Source organism: Oncorhynchus masou, chromosome 32, assembly GCF_036934945.1.
Source record: "Oncorhynchus masou masou isolate Uvic2021 chromosome 32, UVic_Omas_1.1, whole genome shotgun sequence".
NCBI lineage: Eukaryota > Metazoa > Chordata > Actinopteri > Salmoniformes > Salmonidae > Oncorhynchus > Oncorhynchus masou.
The window spans coordinates 70,479,291-70,499,121 of record NC_088243.1 but is presented as its reverse complement, the minus strand read 5'-3'; positions in this window follow the sequence as shown (position 1 = coordinate 70,499,121).

Below are 19,831 nucleotides of genomic sequence, written 5' to 3'. Positions count from 1 at the left end.
GATTTATATGAGATTCATAGTTTTGTCATATTACTTGGGAAAGAAAGTACCTTGATTTTGAATCAGCAGTCAAGTAACTAGCACCCTTGCCATCAGACACTTGCTATTCTGCAGCACAGACTACTCAACGCAAACTCATGAAGAGGTTCTGTTCTCTTGGTGTAATGGCTAAGGTGTTGGACTGAATGTTCGAGTCAGTTACTGCTGTGAGATGTTACCCCACTCTTCCACCAAGGCACCTGAAAGTTCCCGGACATTTCTGGGGGGAATGGCCCTAGCCCTAATCCTCTGATCCAACAGGTCCCAGACGTGCTCAATGGGACTGAGATCCCGGCTCTTTGCTGGCCATGGCAGAACACTGACATTCCTGTCTTGCAGGAAATCATGCACAGAACGAGCAGTATGGCTGGTGGCATCTTCATGCTGGAGTGTCATATCAGGATGAGCCTACAGGAAGGGTACCGCATGAGGGAGGGGGATGTCTTCCTTGTTACGCACAACGTTGAGATTGCCTGCAGAGACAACAAGCTCAGTCCGATGATGCTGTGACACGCCGCCCCAGACCATGACGGACCCTCCACCTCCAAATCGATCCTGCTCCAGAGTACAGGCCGCGGTGTAAAGCTCATTCCTTTGACAATAAACTGTGAATCCGACCATCACCCCTGGTGAGACAAAACCGCGACTCGTCAGTGAAGAGCACTTTTTGCCAGTCCTGTCTGGTCCAGCGACGGTGGGTTTGTGCCCATAGGCTACGTTGTTGCCGGTGATGTCTGGTGAGGACCTGCCTTACAACAGGCCTAAAAGCCCTCAGTCCAGCCTCTCTCAGCCTATTGCAGACAGTCTGAGCACTGATGGAGGGATTGTGCATTCCTGGTGTAACTCTGGCAGTTGTTGTTGCCATCCTGTACCTGTCCCGCAGGTGTGATGTTTGGATGTACCGATCCTGTGCAGGTGTTGGTTACACATGGTCTGCCACTGCGGGGACGTTCAGCTGTCTGTCCTGTCTCCCTGTAGCGCTCACAGTACGGACATTGCAATTTATTGCCCTGACCACATCTGCAGTCCTCATGCCTCCTTGCAGCATGCCTAAGGCACGTTCACGCAGTTGAGCAGGGACCCTGGGCATCTTTCTTTTGGTGTTTTTCAGAGACAGTAGAAGGCCTCTTTCGTGTCCTAAGTTTTCATAACTCTGATCTTAATTGCCTACCGTCTGTAAGTTGTTGGTGTCTTAACGACCGTTCCACAGGTGCATGTTCATTAATTATTTAAGATCTTTGAAGTTATTTGGATTTTTACGAATTATCTTTGAAAGACAGGGCCGTTTCTTTTTATGCTGTTTAGATCATCTTTGGGTTAAGTACTTGTATTGCATTGTTTCTTTAATTGAACATTTATTTAACTAGGCAAGTCAGTTAAGAACAAATTCTTATTTACAGTGACGACATTAGAGCAGGTATGTCCAATTACAGATGTACAGATGCCGGCAGAGGCTGAGCATCTGAGTTTGGTTACCTCGATGCAAAGCATGTGTGGCTTAGTCCCATATGCACTCCTCTCTGCTAAAGCCATTGCTGTAAGGCACTCTCAGTCCTACTCAAATACGCACCATGGGTGTCTGGGGCCCCCAAATCTACTGGATTGAACAGATAAGCAGGGGAAGCAGCTGCCGACACTAAGTGAAATGATTAAAGCTAGCATATTTTGGGTGAAGTCAATGTGATTTTGGCCCTGAAAAGACCTCGCTTAACGTGTCAGACCAGATAAATAGCATTAGCGAGGGGGAGCTTAGAGGCCCAGACTCAAGCATATTATTGGGAAACCGGTTTGCAAGAAAATAGAGGCAAGGGGGAAATATACATGAAGAGTATATCCTATCTGAGATCCCTGGGTGTTAAATGGGCTGCCTATAGGATTAGCCATAGCCTCGGCAGATGTTAATTTCCAAAACATATGTCAGGGCTTAAAGCCTGGTGTAAACACTACCACAGTGGACAGAGTTTATCAGTTTTGGAGCAGGCTCCATATTAACAACCTCTTTAAGCAGCTCAGTTGCAGTTGTCTGTCACACAAGCTATAAGAACACTGCCATCACCTGGGCATTGCAGAAAATGTATAGGGACATACAAATACATAAAAATATATAAAAATATATATTAATTACATGTTTTATTTATGTGTGTATGTGTGTGTGTGCGTGCGTACGTGCAAGAGAGAGACAGGGAGAGAGAGAGAGAGACAGGGAGAGGAGCCAAGGGCGAGCCGATGAACCTCCCATCTGTTTGCACTCCAGAGGGGTTGGAGAGGGCTCCATCTCTCCACAGTTACAGGCACAGCTGCTCTATGGAGTTCAGAGATGGCAAGTACAACCAAAGAGCAACCACCCATGTCAGGATTATTTTATATTTTCTTTGAGTGAAACTCACTTATTAAAGGTACTTCAAGAACACAGTCCAAACTCCAATGGATTACGCTCTGTCCAGGCTTTAGTAGAATGGGGAAGTTATGAGATGGCTTGGCTTTTTGTTCCATTTCCAACCGGCCACTAGGTGCAATGCAAGTGCCTGTTACTAGGCCTGTTACTAGGTGAGGTACGGCTCTGAACATCTGGGCTCAATCCCAGTGCTACCAGGCACTCCTTTTGTAATTTTAGTTTTTCAGTTGTAACCCAAACCTTAACCAGTCAGAATTAATACTGAAATGTAACCCCTAACGACTTAATTATTTTCCGTAGAACGCATAGCCCCTCGTTGATTATCCCTTACAAATCTTGCCCTGGAGGCAAAACTGAGAGATTTCCAATAGATGGGCCAGCTGCAAAGTCCAAATTGCTTGTTTCGTAAAAATGTGGGTTAGGGTTAGCAGTGTGGGTTAGCAGTGTTGTTAAAGTTAGGGTTAAGGTTAGGTTTAAAATCAGACTTTATGACCTTGTGGCTGTGTCAGCTAGTGACCACTCTGCAGAGCTGCCTCAAGGGCAAGATTCATGACGATAAATGCCAGCCTGTGCGTTGAACAGGTCTCTTTTGCCCCATTGTACATCTGGCAAACACATATATATTTTTTATTATACAAAGAAAAGGAGCTACATATTTGAATGAAAATATCTTAAGCGACACATTTAGAGGAGACTACTGCCTTGAACACACAATGTCTTTGTAAAAGCAACGGCAATGGCGTGGGCAGATTAAGATCCCACATGTGTCATGATTTCATAATCATAGACACTGGTCACTTGACTGGAATTATGTACAGCTAACTATCTTCTGGGAGATCATGATTTTTTACAATACTAAACTACAATTTAGAAGTGGAGATAGCGAGTGAACTTTACCCATAGATAAATGGCACAAGTATCGGTTAGAAAAAAAAAGTTAAATAAGCACATCCAACTGAGCAGGTGAAGGATAGAAGAATGTATCAAATAAATAAAGAATGTCTGTAATGTCTGCTCCACACACAGAGATGCCTACAAAGCTCTCCCTCGCCCTCCATTTGGCAAATCTGACCATAATTCTATCTTCCTGATTCCTGCTTACAAGCAAAAACTAAAGCAGCAAGTACCAGTGACTCGCTCAATACGGAAGTGGTCAGATGAAGCGGATGCTATGCTAAAAGACTGTTTTGCTAGCACAAACTGGAATATTTTCTGGGATTCATCCAATGGCATTGAGGAGTTTACCACCTCAGTCATCGGCTTCATCAATAAGTGCATCGACGATGTCCTCCCCACAGTGACAGTACGTACATATTTCCAACCAGAAGCCATGGATTACAGGCAACATCCGCATCGATCTAAAGGCTAGAGCTGCAGCTGTCAAGGAGCGGGACACTAATCTGGATGCCTTTAAGAAATCTCGCTACGGCCTCAGACGAACCATCAAACAGGCAAAGCGTCAATACAGAATTAAGATTTAATGCCTACTACTACACGCTCGTTGGATGTGGCAGGGCTTGAAAACTATTACGGGCTACAAAGGGAAACCCAGCCGTGAGCTGCCCAGTGACGCGAGCCTACCAGATGAGTGAAACACCTTTTATGCTTGCTTCGAGCCAAGCATCAATGAAGCATGCATGAGAGCACCAGCTGTTCCGGACTACTGTGTGATAACGCTCTCGGTAGCCGATGTAAGTAAGACCTTTAAACAGGTCAACATTAAACAAAGCCGCAGGGCCAGATGGATTACCAGGACATGTACTCAAAGCATGAACAGACCAACTGGCAAGTGTCTTCACTGACATTTTCAACCTCTCCCTGACCGAGTCTGTAATACCTACATGTTTCAAGCAGACCACCATAGTCTCTGTGCACAAGGAAGCAAAGGTAACCTGCCAAAATGATTACCGCCCCGTAGCACTGACATCAACATGACTCACATCAATACCATCATCCCGGATACACTAGAACCACTTCAATTCGCATACCGCCCCCCACAGATCAACAGATGACGTAATCTCAATCACACTGCCCTTTTCCACCTGGACCAGTGGTTCCTAAACTTTTTATAGTCCCGTACCCTTTCAAACATTCAACCTCCAGCTGCGTACCCCCTCTAGCACCAGGGTCAGCACACTCTCAAATGTTGTTTTTGCCATCATTGTAAGCCTGCCACACACACACAACATTTATTAAACGTAAGAATGAGTGTGAGTTTTTGTCACAACCCGACACTTGGGTAGTGACAAAGAGCTCTTATAGGACCAGGGCACAAATAATAGTATAATAATAATCAATAATTTTGCTCTTTATTTAACCATCTTACATATAAAACCTTATTTGTTAATCGAAAATTGTGAAGAACTCACCACAGGTTAATTAGAAGGGTGTGCTTGAAAGGATGCACATAACTCTGCAAAGTTGGGTTCTATTGGAGAGAGTCTCAGTCTTAAATCATTTTCCACACACCGTCTGTGCCTATATTTAGTTTTCATGCTAGTGAGGGCTGAGAATCCACCCTCACATATGTATGTGGTTGCAAAGGGCATCAGTGCCTTAACAGCGCAATTTGCCAAGAGAAGAAACTCTGAGCGCAGCCCTATTCAGAAATCTGGATGTGGCTTCTGATTAAATGATATTTTCACAGAACTGCTTGTTGCAATTTCGATGAGGCTCTCTTATTCAGATATCGGTAAGTGGACTGGAGGCAGGGCATGAAAGGGATAACAAATACAGTTGTTTGTGTCGTCCGTTTTGGGAAAATACCTGCATAATTGCGCACCCAGCTCACCAGGTGCTTCGCTATATCACATTTAACATTGTCCGTAAGCTTGAGTTCATTTGCGCACAAAAAATCTGCTCCGCCCACAACCATAAGGATCTACAGAGGGTAGTGAGGTCTGCACAACGCATCACCGGGGGCAAACTATCTGCCCTCCAGGACACCTACACCACCCGATATCACAGGAAGGCCAAAAAGATCATCAAGGACAACAACCACGTGAGCCACTTTCTGTTCACCCCGCTATCTTCCAGAAGGCAAGGTCAGCACTGGTGCATCAAAGCTGGGACCAAGAGACTGAAAAACAGCTTCTATCTCAAGGCCATCTGTCACGCCCTGACCTTAGATATCTCTGTTTTTCTATATATTTTGGTTAGGTCAGGGTGTGACCAGGGTGGGTACTTGAGTTTTTGTATATCTAGGGTTTTTGTATGTCTAGGGGTTTTTGTATGTCTATTATTAGTTGCCTGTCAGGACTAGTTTGTATAGCTTCACGTTTCGTTTGGTTGTTTGTTGTTTTTGTTCATTCATTAAAAAAATAATGTACGCATACAACGCTGCGCCTTGGTCCGATCCTTATGACGTGACAGAAGATCCCACCAAAAATGGACCAAGCAGCGTGTACAGGAGGAGTGGACTTGGGAGGAGATCCTGGATGGAAAAGGACCCTGGACGCAGGCCGGGGAGTATCACCTTCCTAAGGAGGAGATAGAGGCAGCGAAAGTGGAACGGCGACGATACGAGAGAGGCAAGCACGAGAGGCAACCCCAAGAAAATTTTGAGGGGGGGGCACATGGAGCCAGTCAGGGAGTCGAGTGAAGAGCTCGATGCAAGATTCCATAGAGAAGTGCTGGCATTGAGAGTGCTGCAGATCGGGCGTGCTGAGGTGCGTGTCATCAGCCAGGTGCCACCTCTACCGGTCCCACGCAACAGGACTCCAGTGCGCTTTCACAGCCCAGTGCATCCTGTGCTAGCTTCCCGAACTTGCCGGGCTGGAGTGAGCATGCATTCAGGAAGGGTTGTGCCAGCTCTGCGCTATAGACCTCCAGTGCGCCTCCACAGTCCAGTACGTCCTGTGCCTCCTCTCCGTACTCGCCCTGAGGTGCGTGTCATCAGCACAGTACCACCTGTACCGGTCCCACGCAACAGGTTTCCAGTGCGCCTCCACAGTCCAGTACGTTCTGTGCCTCCTCTCCCTGCCAACATACTGAGTCAAATCTCTAGCCACTTTAATAATTAAAAATTGGATGTAATACATTTACATTACATTTAAGTCATTTAGCAGACGCTCTTATCCAGAGCGACTTACAAATTGGTGAATTCACCTTCTGACATCCAGTGGAACAGCCACTTTACAATAGTGCATCTAAATCATTAAGGGGGGGGGTGGTGAGAAGGATTACTTATCTCATCCTAGGTATTCCTTGAAGAGGTGGGGTTTCAGGTGTCTCCGGAAGGTGGTGATTGACTCCGCTGTCCTGGCGTCGTGAGGGAGTTTGTTCCACCATTGGGGGGCCAGAGCAGCGAACAGTTTTGACTGGGCTGAGCGGGAACTGTACTTCCTCAATGGTAGGGAGGCGAGCAGGCCAGAGGTGGATGAACGCAGTGCCCTTGCTTGGGTGTAGGGCCTGATCAGAGCCTGGAGGTACTGCGGTGCCGTTCCCCTCACAGCTCCGTAGGCAAGCACCATGGTCTTGTAGCGGATGCGAGCTTCAACTGGAAGCCAGTGGAGAGAGCGGAGGAGCGGGGTGACGTGAGAGAACTTGGGAAGGTTGAACACCAGACGGGCTGCGGCGTTCTGGATGAGTTGTAGGGGTTTAATGGCACAGGCAGGGAGCCCAGCCAACAGCGAGTTGCAGTAATCCAGACGGGAGATGACAAGTGCCTGGATTAGGACCTGCGCCGCTTCCTGTGTGAGGCAGGGTCGTACTCTGCGGATGTTGTAGAGCATGAACCTACAGGAACGGGCCACCGCCATGATGTTGGTTGAGAACGACAGGGTGTTGTCCAGGATCACGCCAAGGTTCTTAGCGCTCTGGGAGGAGGACACAATGGAGTTGTCAACCGTGATGGCGAGATCATGGAACGGGCAGTCCTTCCCCGGGAGGAAGAGCAGCTCCGTCTTGCCGAGGTTCAGCTTGAGGTGGTGATCCGTCATCCACACTGATATGTCTGCCAGACATGCAGAGATGCGATTCGCCACCTGGTCATCAGAAGGGGGAAAGGAGAAGATTAATTGTGTGTCGTCTGCATAGCAATGATAGGAGAGACCATGTGAGGTTATGACAGAGCCAAGTGACTTGGTGTATAGCGAGAATAGGAGAGGGCCTAGAACAGAGCCCTGGGGGACACCAGTGGTGAGAGCGCGTGGCGAGGAGACAGATTCTCGCCACGCCACCTGGTAGGAGCGACCTGTCAGGTAGGACGCAATCCAAGCGTGGGCCGCGCCGGAGATGCCCAACTCGGAGAGGGTGGAGAGGAGGATCTGATGGTTCACAGTATCGAAGGCAGCCGATAGGTCTAGAAGGATGAGAGCAGAGGAGAGAGAGTTAGCTTTAGCAGTGCGGAGCGCCTCCGTGATACAGAGAAGAGCAGTCTCAGTTGAATGACTAGTCTTGAAACCTGACTGATTAGGATCAAGAAGGTCATTCTGAGAGAGATAGTGGGAGAGCTGGCCAAGGACGGCACGTTCAAGAGTTTTGGAGAGAAAAGAAAGAAGGGATACTGGTCTGTAGTTGTTGACATCGGAGGGATCGAGTGTAGGTTTTTTCAGAAGGGGTGCAACTCTCGCTCTCTTGAAGACGGAAGGGACGTAGCCAGCGGTCAGGGATGAGTTGATGAGCGAGGTGAGGTAAGGGAGAAGGTCCCCGGAAATGGTCTGGAGAAGAGAGGAGGGGATAGGGTCAAGCGGGCAGGTTGTTGGGCGGCCGGCCGTCACAAGAAGCGAGATTTCATCTGGAGAGAGAGGGGAGAAAGAGGTCAGAGCACAGGGTAGGGCAGTGTGAGCAGTGTGAGATAATAAATGTATCACTAGTCACTTTAAACAATGCCACTTTATATCATGTTTATATACCCTACATTACTCATCTCATATGTATATACTGTACTCTATACCATCTACTGCTTCTTTCCTATGCTGTTCGGCCATCGCAGATGCACATGCCGCTAGAGGTTATTTAAGTAGGTGTGTTTCACAGTGTTGTATGAGCTGATGAAGATCAAACTCGGATCGGCTCCTCAGGGAGTCCTCAGTTCAGAGGGTATGGATTAGTCTGTCTGTCAAATCGTCTCACTTCTCTTCACCGCCTCAGCCACCCTGACCTCAATCACAACCCCCCATAAGGTACAATAACCTGTACTTAGACTTCTAAAGCAGGGGGCACTAGCATGGCATGGAGCTAACAGCTTCTATGGACATTCCTTTTCTGCACTCTTCAGAAGCAATCTGCAAAAGTAGTTGGATGGGAATTAGGGGTATCCAGGCAAGCGCTGAATTTGACTAAGTAGAGAGGAATTTTTTCCATACTTTCTGCTGCTACATATGAAGAAAGGCTCAAATTGGAGTGCTTCTGGGCTAATTATGTGGCAGCTCAGAGGGCCTGTATCCTAGGCTAATGCAGGGAATCTAATGTAGATATGGACAAAGGCACATAACAGCAATCAATTCAATTCCGGGGAAGTAACACGCAACCGTTTTCACATTCAAATCAAAGCAGGCTCTTGAGAAGGCATGGCCTAAGATGGATGACATGATTTCAGTGTTTCTGCAATGTCCCTCTCCAAAGTCGCATAAGCTGTTTGATACCATTAAAACGAGACACGTTCAAGGGCTAATGTATGTGGAGCGTTCCCTCTTTACATTGTAATACTGTTGGGAATTCCAGCTCACATTAAATCAACTCTTTCATCACATTGAGATGGTCCACAGACAGTAATGGTAATAGAGGTCTTTTCTGGCACATTTCAATTTATTAGGGAGGAAAACTTTTTGGAAAGAATTCAGAACACATACAATGTTTTATTGAACCTTGTCACCTGGAGGAAGTGAGGAAGCCCTGAGAACCTTAAGCGTACCCTGTCAGAGGGCCTCAAAGCAGGCCAAGTCACATAGACGCTCCGCTGATAGCTAAGTAAAAAGGGTGAGGTGTCATACCTGCCAGTAGAGAGCTGAGCCATGGGGGTTACCATATCACACTCCAAGGAGGATGCAAAGATACTCATAGTCAAAGGTGGTCTGTACATGGCACAGGAAAGAGGAGGGTGAGACAATACAATCCTGACTAACACCTAAGGTGGCACAACTCCAGTGTGCTAGATAAGTGATGCCCCAGGGGAGAAGCCTAGCGTTTCAACCACAGGCGCTGGGAAAACCTGATGGGTGAAAATCCAGCTTAGATGTGATCTGTTGTATTGTACAATATTCACAATGGGATGGTATTCACACTAATCTGGTAGTAATATCTCCCGTTAGGATTGTGTGCAGTTGACATCAACAGTATTGTGAGTGTTTTGAAATGTCTTCCTTTTCTCCACTCAAGAGGCTTTCTTTCAATAGAAATTCCCCTAATTCCTTTAACACTAAGTATGTAAGACACCATGATAAATATTCATGTTGAATTTGCTTGTTTTTGGAAACACCTGGCTGTCTGGGAATTAGTTTATAGTTTTTACAGTAGTGTGCCCTTCAATGATCTTAATTGTTTTCTATCCTTTTTACCTCAAATTAGTCCTTTTATTGGTGTCATTCTCATGTTTTCCATGTGTATCGACCTACAGTAACTAGCTACAGTGTAGGCATATTCACTTTATTCAAAGTACATGGCGGTAGCTTCCAAAAGTCTTGAACAGCTGGGCAGTTAAAGGTGAAACAGTTTCCCTGACATACATTGTCTTCATTTTCTTCATACCTGCATCAGAACAAAATAATACCTGTGCTTTCTCAAAGGTTAAAATATTGCTAATGCCTCAATAAAGCCATCGCTTATGATCAGTGGGTATTGGTTGACAAAGTACCCTATCACTTAGCATGAATTAAAGCTTCTGTATGCTAGCATGCTAGCTGCCCATAGCTAGCCAACAATGTGGTTGTTTGGACCCGCTAACAGAGACACTGGCTTGCTTCTCACACCGCCACGGCCAATTGTTGGTCTCAAACATAGGTTACAGTGTTGCGCAAACCATAAACCCAAGCCAAATAAACTCTTAGAATATTAGGCCCAGGCTGAAAATCTACATTTTCACATTACGTTTTTTTTGTGGGGGCAGGAGAGTTAACTAAGAGGCAACTCGAATGAACTTTCATCGCTTTTATTAGGATTTTTACATTGTAAGGAGAGACCGGATCCAGGCAAATAGGTTCTGGAACAAAAGAGTTGCTGGATCCTGTTGCAGCACCGGCTCAAATTAAGCACTGCATTCACCTCTCTTTCACTGATGCCTCTAATGTCGTTGAGGATAGGGTAAATCAAGTGTGTCAATCCACCATCTACAGCACATCGCTAATGGAGAAGAAGCAGTTTGGCAGTGCAGAAAATTTCCTCATTAAAGGCTAGAGACTCGGGCATACACACACACACTCACACCTTCATACAAATACACACACTAACACACATGCATGCATACTGTACACACACACACACACACACACACACACACACACACACACACACACACACACACACACACACACACACACACCAATACATATGTGCTGGCTGCTTGGGAATTTCAGGCTGTACATTCACAACTGCACATGGGTAAATTGGGACACACAGCCTTGCACTCCTTATTAACATGGGATGTAATGCAGAGAATACATTACAACTGTAATCCGATAGACATTTGGAAATGTCACAAATGCTGTTGCTTCCATGCATTTACTAAAAGAAGCTGAAATTGGAATACTTAACATCTTTATAAGGCAACTAACATGATCATTGTACTGTAGGAAGCAGATCTAGGACTGTTAGTTCCATTGCAATGCTTTTAACCTTCCCCTTTCTCATTACCCACCTAAACCCCAGAGTGCCATCCACGCTCGGCAGCAGGTGTGTGGTCTCATGCACAGCCCCACTAATGTGGCTCAATCATATCTAATCAATGACTGGCATTTCTACCCAGAGATATTATATTTACCTTCCCTGTTTGGCCAAGATATAATCAAGTCCCTTCGGCCCTAAGCCCACACCGGCCACAAGGCTGTTGCTATGGCGACCGACCATTGTGCCGATAGCCTTTGTGAGTTCTGCAGACACTACCTCTTAATTATACCCCTAGCTTGCTTTTCATTCTCTTTAAAGGGACATATTTTCTTTATAAATGGATCAGCCTCTGTCATTAGGAGCACAAGGCTGTCTTTTTGGATTGTAATTTGCAGCTCTGTTCCCGTGTGTGCTCAATCCATGGGGTAAGAGTAAAACCAGTGAGGTGAAAAGGGACGCAGGTGAAGTAGAGAGGGTTAACTGCGAAACGTCTGAAGTAAATGTTCAGCTGTGAGGTCAGCATTGTGCAAATTAGGCTAAATATTCGCTACCTTTACCCAAGTAGCCCAATCAAGTAGCCCAATCACATAAAAGCATGAAACTGATAACACTGTCGTCTTCTTCAATGTTCTCATCTTAAGAAGGACCATTTTTAGAGCGGCTCACATCCCGTCCTACCCTGTCCTCATCCTCCATTCACACCCTGTCCTCATCCCCCACTCACACCCTGTCCATCATCCCCCAGTCACACCCTGTCCTCATCCCCCCAGTCACACCATGTCCTCATCCCCCAGTCACACCATGTCCTCATCCCCCCAGTCACACCCTGTCCTCATCCCCCCAGTCACACCCTGTCATCATCCCCCAGTCACACCATGTCCTCATCCCCCCAGTCACACCATGTCCTCATCCCCCAGTCAGACCATGTCCTCATCCCCCCAGTCACACCCTGTCCTCATCCCCCAGTCACACCCTGTGTTAACTCTGAAACCAGATGGATATGCATGGTTGATGTCTATTGCACCTGTTCCCTATGTGCTCAGAGTTGCTCTCTGTGTTTCTGTGAAGATAAATAAACCATCTGTTCCAAAGCATTGAGGTTTCATACTTTACACTTTGCCACGATTCAGAGTGGAAGGAGTTCCAAAATCTGTCAACTGCCTTGAAGTGTGTTTCATTAGTTTCATGTTTGCTAGACACATTTGCATTTTTGGATTCATTGTTTACTACTTATGCAAAGTGCCATTCACAGACAACATATTCACATTTCAAGTAATGTGTCCCAAAGAATAAACAAACAAATAATGAATTTGATTGACACTATTGGACTGAGATGCGGGTCCTACACTTCAACAGTAGAAATACAATCTTTCCTCAGTGTCTAGTTTGAGTTGGCTTGCCATTGCCAACAACATGCCACAAAGTTCTCCATGTTGAATGTGCTGACTACAGCGAACTTTGACATGAGTATTTTGTAGTAGAGCTCACCAGAACAGAGCCCTATGGGCCCTAGACAAAAGTAGTGTACTTTTAAGGGACTAGGGTTCCATTTGGGACGCATACTTAGACTGGATCTAGGGCTGCAGAATGAAATTGCCTCATGGCTCAATGTCTGCTCTGCCTTAACAGTGGTGTCAAGTGGAATACACAAAGTTGTCACTCCAAGTCAGAACATGTGTTTATAACTAAAGCTTTATGTGTTGTTTGAGTGGTAATTGCCAGTGATGTCGAAGCAACAGTAAAAATGTTTGAAAAAATAATTAATTATTGATGCTGTTTACTCATTAAGTAAATTCATGATCCCTATCATGAAACGGTTCTAATAAACGGTAACTCTTTAGAACAGTGGTCACAAACCTTTTCTGAGTCGAGATCACTTTCTGAGTCAAAATGATCTACCGCTCAGATTTATTTTTGAACATGACTTAGAAACGTAAGCCTTTGCAACAATAACCAATTAAAAACTGCTCTGTGGCAATGAGGTTTGTGCAGTAGGCTATAGGCCCAATACATTATCACTGCACATTGGCTAAGCTTGAATTGCCCTGCCAGTGTTGTTCTTCTCAGACCATTTTGAAATTAGAAAATATTTGTTTAAATTAATTTTAAAATGTTATTAGTATATGATCACTGGTAATAGATAATTTGCTGTATTACTTGTGAGACCCAGCTGAGTGAACATAATAGTTTGCTTCTTTTTTATTTACTGGACTGATGACCTGCATCTGATGGTCAGTCTGAGGGAGGGAGCAGCGGTGAGGATGCCTCTCACCCGACTCACATAGGGTTTCCACCATATCCCAATACACCAGACGAAGATCTGCCCCCATTCATTTTCAACTGGAGCACGCGGAGCAATGTGCAGGGGATTATGGGAAGGTGAGCGGTGCCAACCCTGCAAGCAAAGTGGTAGAAAAAGTTCAGCTCTGCTCTACTTTATGCAAATTGCACACGGCCACCGCTGCCGTTAACCAATCATGTGCAGAGCAGATGTTTTTGCTTGAAAATCTTGTTCATAAAACATAGTTTCCGCCTGTCATTAGTTCTGCATTAGCATTATCAATGCTCCCCATGCCACAAAAATCTGTCTTATAGTTAGCCTCATATACAATATCTACTTGTACAATTTTACATTGAAGAGCTCACGACTGGATGAAAAGGTCATGTTCATTTGAGAAAGAAACACAGAAACACAGACAAATTAGACATATCCCCTTCATACCTTTATATTACAGAATTGTGATCTGTGATGAATGAACATTGACACTAGTTCATCTTGAATAATGTTTCTATGTTAACAATTAAAACACGTTTAAACATTTCACTTCAATGAATCAACATTGAATGAATCAAAATATAATTTCAAAATGTACAAATAATCTAACTTGTTTGTAAATGTTAAAACATCTTAGGTAAGTAGGCTATTATTACTAAAGCATAATTTCAGGTGAACAAAAAAGTCCATACAATAGGTAGCCAACCTTGCTCCACTCCCTGATCTACTGGGTGAGCAGGCTTCTATTCCAGCCCAGCAATAATACACATTATTATCAATTCATTAGGTTTGATCAATTGAATCAGGTGTGTTAGTGCTGTGCTGGGCCAGAAGCCTGCACACCCAGCAGACCTCTAGGAGAAGGATAGGCCTGCTCCAGTTGTAATATGTTTGAAGCCTACATTGTGTGTGACTTTTAACTGTATTGTCAAATACAACATTTGCTAACATAAGTACACATACAAACCCTGGCATACAAGGAACGATGTGCCAGCAGTCTCTTGGGACATTCACTGGGACCTCCATCTGCAGACAGGCTTTCACATCTCTATCTGAGGACAGACATCACAAAGAAACAGTCATCATTTTATTACAATCAGACAGCCCTGAATATTATCTGTCTTGATAGTTTTACTCTCTAGGGATTAAAACTGGAGAATATTTTCATAATGTCATCCCACAACCTGCCCTATCGAACTAGTACACCTACTTCCTTTTCTGACAGCTGGAGCAGAAAATCCTTTCACCTTCTTCCACTGCTGTTATCTACAAATGTTTTTGGAGCATGAGTTTTTAGTTTGCAAAGATAAATAGGCCTACATAACTAGCTGTAGTATATAAAGTTAGCTAGCTAACGTTAGATGACAAGCAGATAATTAACCTCGACACGATGGACTGCTGCAGCTAGCTTGCTGATAACACATCATTTTTAACATTTTCTAAATGTATTTAAGTACTTACTTGTAGGTTCAAGCCTACACCCACGAAGAGGCCAATATTTTGGAGCGAAGAGTTGTCAAGGGGAAGAACCACTTATTGTCAGAACCACTTAACTCGGACAAAACAGAGATGCTTGTTCTCGGTCCCAAGAAATAAAGAGATCTTAGGTTGAATCTGACAATTAATCCTGATGGTTGTACAGTCATCTAAAATAAAACTGTGAAAGACCTCGGCGTTACTCTGGACCCTGATCTCTCTTTTGATGAACATATCAAGACTGTTTCAAGGACAGCCCTGTTCCATCTATGTAACATTGATGCAGAAAAAATAATCCATGCTTTCGTCACTCCTAGGTTACACTACTGCAATGCTCCACTTTCCGGCTACCCGAATAAAGCACTAAATAAACTTAGTTAGTGCTAAACATGGCTGCTAGAATCTTGATTAGAACCAAAAAATACTCCAGTGCTAGCCTCTCTACACTGGCTTCCTGTTATGGCAAGGGCTGATTTCAAGGTTTTACTGCTAACCTACATAGCATTACATGGGCTTGCTCCTACCTATCTGTCCGATTTGGTCCTGCCGTACATACGTACACGTACGCTACGGTCACAAGACGCAGGCCTCCTAACTGTCCCTAGAATTTCTAAGCAAACAGCTGGAGGCTGGACTTTCCCCTATAGAGCTCAATTTTTATGGAATGGTCTACCTACCCATGTGAGAGACGCAGACTCGGTTTCAACCTTTAAGTCTTTATTGAAGACTCATCTCTTCAGTAGGTCCTATGATTGAGTGTAGTCTGGCCCAGGAGTGGGAAGGTGAACTGAAAGGCAAAGGAGCAACGAACCGCCCCTTGCTGTCTCTGCCTGGCCGGTTCCCCTCTCTCCACTGGGATTCTCTGCCTCTAACCCTATTGCCGGTGCTGAGTCATTGGCTTACTGGTGCTCTTCCATGCCGTCCCTGGGAGGGGTGCATCACTTGAGTGGGTTGAGTCACTGACGTGATCTTCCTGTCTGGTTTGGCGCCTCCCCTTGGGTTGTGCCGTGGCGGAGAACTTTGTGGGCTATACTCAGCCTTGTCTCAGGATGCTAAGTTGGTGGTTGAAGATATCCACTCTAGTGGTGTGGGGGCTGTGCTTTGGCAAAGTGGGTGGGGTTATATCCTGCCTGTTTGGCCCTATCCGGGGGTATTGTATGGGGCCACAGTGTCTCCTGACCCCTCCTGTCTCAGCCTCCAGTATTTATGCTGCAGTAGTTTGTGTCGGGGGGCTAGGGTCAGTCTGTTATATCTAGAGTATTTCTCCTGTCTTATCTGGTGGCCTGTGTGAATTTAATTATGCTGTCTCTAATTCTGTCTTTCTTTCTCTCGGAGGACCTGAGCCCTAGGACCATGCCTCAGGACTACCGGGTCTGATGACTCCCCAGTCTACCTGGTCGTGCTGCTGCTCCAGTTTCAACTGTTCTGCCTGCGGCTATGGAATCCTGACCTGTTCACCGGAAGTGCTGTTTTCAACTCTCTAGAGGCAGCAGGAGCAGTAGAGATACTCTGAATGATCGGCTATGAAAAGTCAACTGACATTTAATCGTGAGGTGCTGACCTGTTGCGCCCTCGACAAACACTGATTATTATTATTTGACCCTGCTGGTCATCTATAAACATTTGAACATCTGTGCCATGTTCTGTTACAATCTCCACCTGGCACAGCCAGAAGAGGACTGGCCACCCCTCATAGCCTGGTTCCTCTCTAGGTTTCTTTCTAGGTTTCTTTCTAGGTTTCTGCCTTTCTATGGAGTTTTTCCTAGACACCGTGCTTCTACACTTGCATTGCTTGCTGTTTGGGGTTTTAGGCTGGGTTTCTGTACAACACTTTGAGATATCAGCTGATGTAATAAATTTGATTTGATCCCCGAAACGTACCTTCACCATCCCGCCTCTTTCCCTACCTCCACTGAGAAAAGGGCACACAGTCCAGCTGATGGTGAAAATCAAGTAGCACTGCATTATTTCTGCCTCATGCACAAATTCATGTTGTTACTCCTATGACCAGCGAAAGTGAAATATTCCTCAATATTTAAAAGAACACAAGCCACTAATAATAACAACGCAAGCTTATAGGAACACTTTGCTATGCTAATTATTTCAGCTGCAGAGCTGGAGTACGCACATTTTATGTCTTATAAAAGTGTTGACAGTGCTGAATAACAATTTAAAGATGAACTCACTCATAAAAACAGCAGCTCTTTGCTGTATTTGTTGAGTCTCTCTCCAGTCATGGTTTTAGAAGGTTTTCATTCTCACAGTATAAATTTTGCTGTACGTTTGAGGTTTCTTTTTACACTCAATAGCTCAAGGAAACTGTGCTGGTGTCTAAGCTATCTGATTGGTCAGCGGTAGACCAATAGATCAAATCAAATCAAATGTATTTATATAGCCCTTCGTACATCAGCTGATATCTCAAAGTGCTGTACAGAAACCCAGCCTAAAACCCCAAACAGCAAGCAATGCAGGTGTAGAAGCACGGTGGCTAGGAAAAACTCCCTAGAAAGGCCAAAACCTAGGAAGAAACCTAGAGAGGAACCAGGCTATGTGGGGTGGCCAGTCCTCTTCTGGCTGTGCCGGGTGGAGATTATAACAGAACATGGCCAAGTTAAATTCTTCAAGAATAAATGGGTACATATCATTAAATTATGTACAAAAGGGTTGCTTTGGATAAAGTTTCCGCTAAGTGGTATATATTATTTATGATATTATATTAGTACAATGGTACTAATCATTATGTCATTATGGTACTACACAGCTCATCTTACTCTTTCTCCTATGACAACAAACATCCGTTTCGATCGCCAGGTGTAACCTGTATATTTTCCAATAGACTTCCAACCTCGAGTGGGAAGTTCTGTCCTGCAATGTTCAATAATATCAGGATAAGGTAAGAACCAGATGCAGACTGTGTCGAAGTAATAATGTTTATTACAGCAACAGAGGCAAATGTACAGGATGGCAGGCAGGCTCAGGTCAGGCAGAGGTCGAAAATCCAGATGGGGCAAAGGTACAGGACGGCATGCAGGCAGGCTCAGGTGCAGGCAGAGGGGTCAGGACAGACAAGTATCAAAAACCAGGAGGGGGAGAAAAGGAGAGGCTAGGAAAAGACAGAAGCTGTCAGGACAAACGCTGGTAATCTTGACAACAAGACGAACTGGCAACAGACAAACAGATAACACAGGTATAAGTACACCGGGGATAATGGGGAAGATGGGTGATACTTGGAAGGGGGTGGAGAAAAGCACAAAGACAGGTGAAACAGATCAGGGTGTGACAGTACCCCCCTAGGGGCGCCATCTGACATCCTACCTGGGCGCATATCTGATTGACCGGGTTGCCGGTGGTGGAAGTTGGCGATGAGGGCTGGGTCCAGGATGTCTCTAGCGGGGACCCGGCACATCTCCTCCGGGCATGCCGGATGGCCATCTACGACACAGAGTGAAGGGGTGGGCCTGGAAATGGAAGACAAGGGACTGAGAGACACAGGCTTGATATAGGACACATGAAATGTGGGGTGTATACGAAGGGTACAGGGCAACAGAAGACGAACAGCAGAGGGGCTAATGACCTTGGAGATGGTGAAAGGGCAGATAAACTGGGGGGACAGTTTGTGAGACTCCACACGGAGGGGCAGATCCCTGGTGGATAGCCTGACTTCTGCCTGAGACGATACATGGGAGCCGGGGTCCGATGGTGATCCGCTTGTCATCGATACTTGGAGGTGGTCTTGAGGGCCAGCCGGGCTCTCCTCCAGGTACGATGACAGCGGCAGACAAACATCTGGGCAGAAGGTATGCCGACCTCTTCTTCGTGCTCAGGGAAGAGCAGAGGCTGATACCCCAGGGAACACTCGAAGGGAGTGGCAGAGCAGAGAAGGTTGTTGCGAGTCAATTCGACCCACACCAGCTGCTGGCTCCAGGTGGTGGGGTTTGCGGGGACCAGGCAGCGCAGGGTGGTCTCGAGGTCCTGGTTGGCTTGCTCCAACTGGCCGTTCGATTTGGGGTGGAACCCGGAGGACAGGCTGGCTGACGACCCAATGAGTGTGCAGAACGCCTTCCAGAACTAGGACGAGAACTGAGGACCCAGGTCAGAGTCCATGTCCACGGACAGTCCATGGAACCGGAAGATGTGCTGCACCATGAGCTGGGCCGTCTCTTTGGCAAAGGGTAGTGTTGGAAGTAGAATGAAGTGGGCAGCTTTGGAAAACCGATCCACCATGGTCAGGATGGCGGTGTTGCCATCAGACGGGGGAAGTCCCGTAACTATGTCCAGGAAGATGTGAGACTAGGGACGGTGGGGGACAGACAGAGGTTGGAGGACACCAGCTGGAGCATGCCGAGGAGTCTTCTTCTGTGCACAAACTGTGCAAGCGGCGTCGAATCCGGACACTTCCGGAACCATGGTTGGCCACCAATTGTGCTGTAGCACAAAAGCCAGGGTACAACAGGCGCCCGGGTGGCAGGCCAGCCTGTAGGAATGGGACCACTCCAGGACCGCAGAGCAGAGCAGGCGGTGTCGGGAACAAACATCCGGGTTTCAGGACCCCCCCCCCGAGGTTTGGCTTGGAATGTGACGCCTCACGGACCTTCTTCCCAATTCCCCAGCTGAGTTCCGTCGCCAGGCATGAGGTGGGGAGGATGGTTTCGGATTCTGGGCTATAGCGGCGGGACAGTGCATCCGGCTTGACATTCTTGGATACGAGAGGGTGAGGTTGAACCGGGTGAACATCAGGGTCCATCTGGCTTGCCTGGAGATGAGGCACTTGGTGGTGTGGAGATACTCCAGGTTCTTGTGGTCAGTCCACACGATGAACGGATGTTCCGCCACCTCCAGCCAGTGCCTCCATTCCACCAACACCATCTTCACTGCGAGATGCT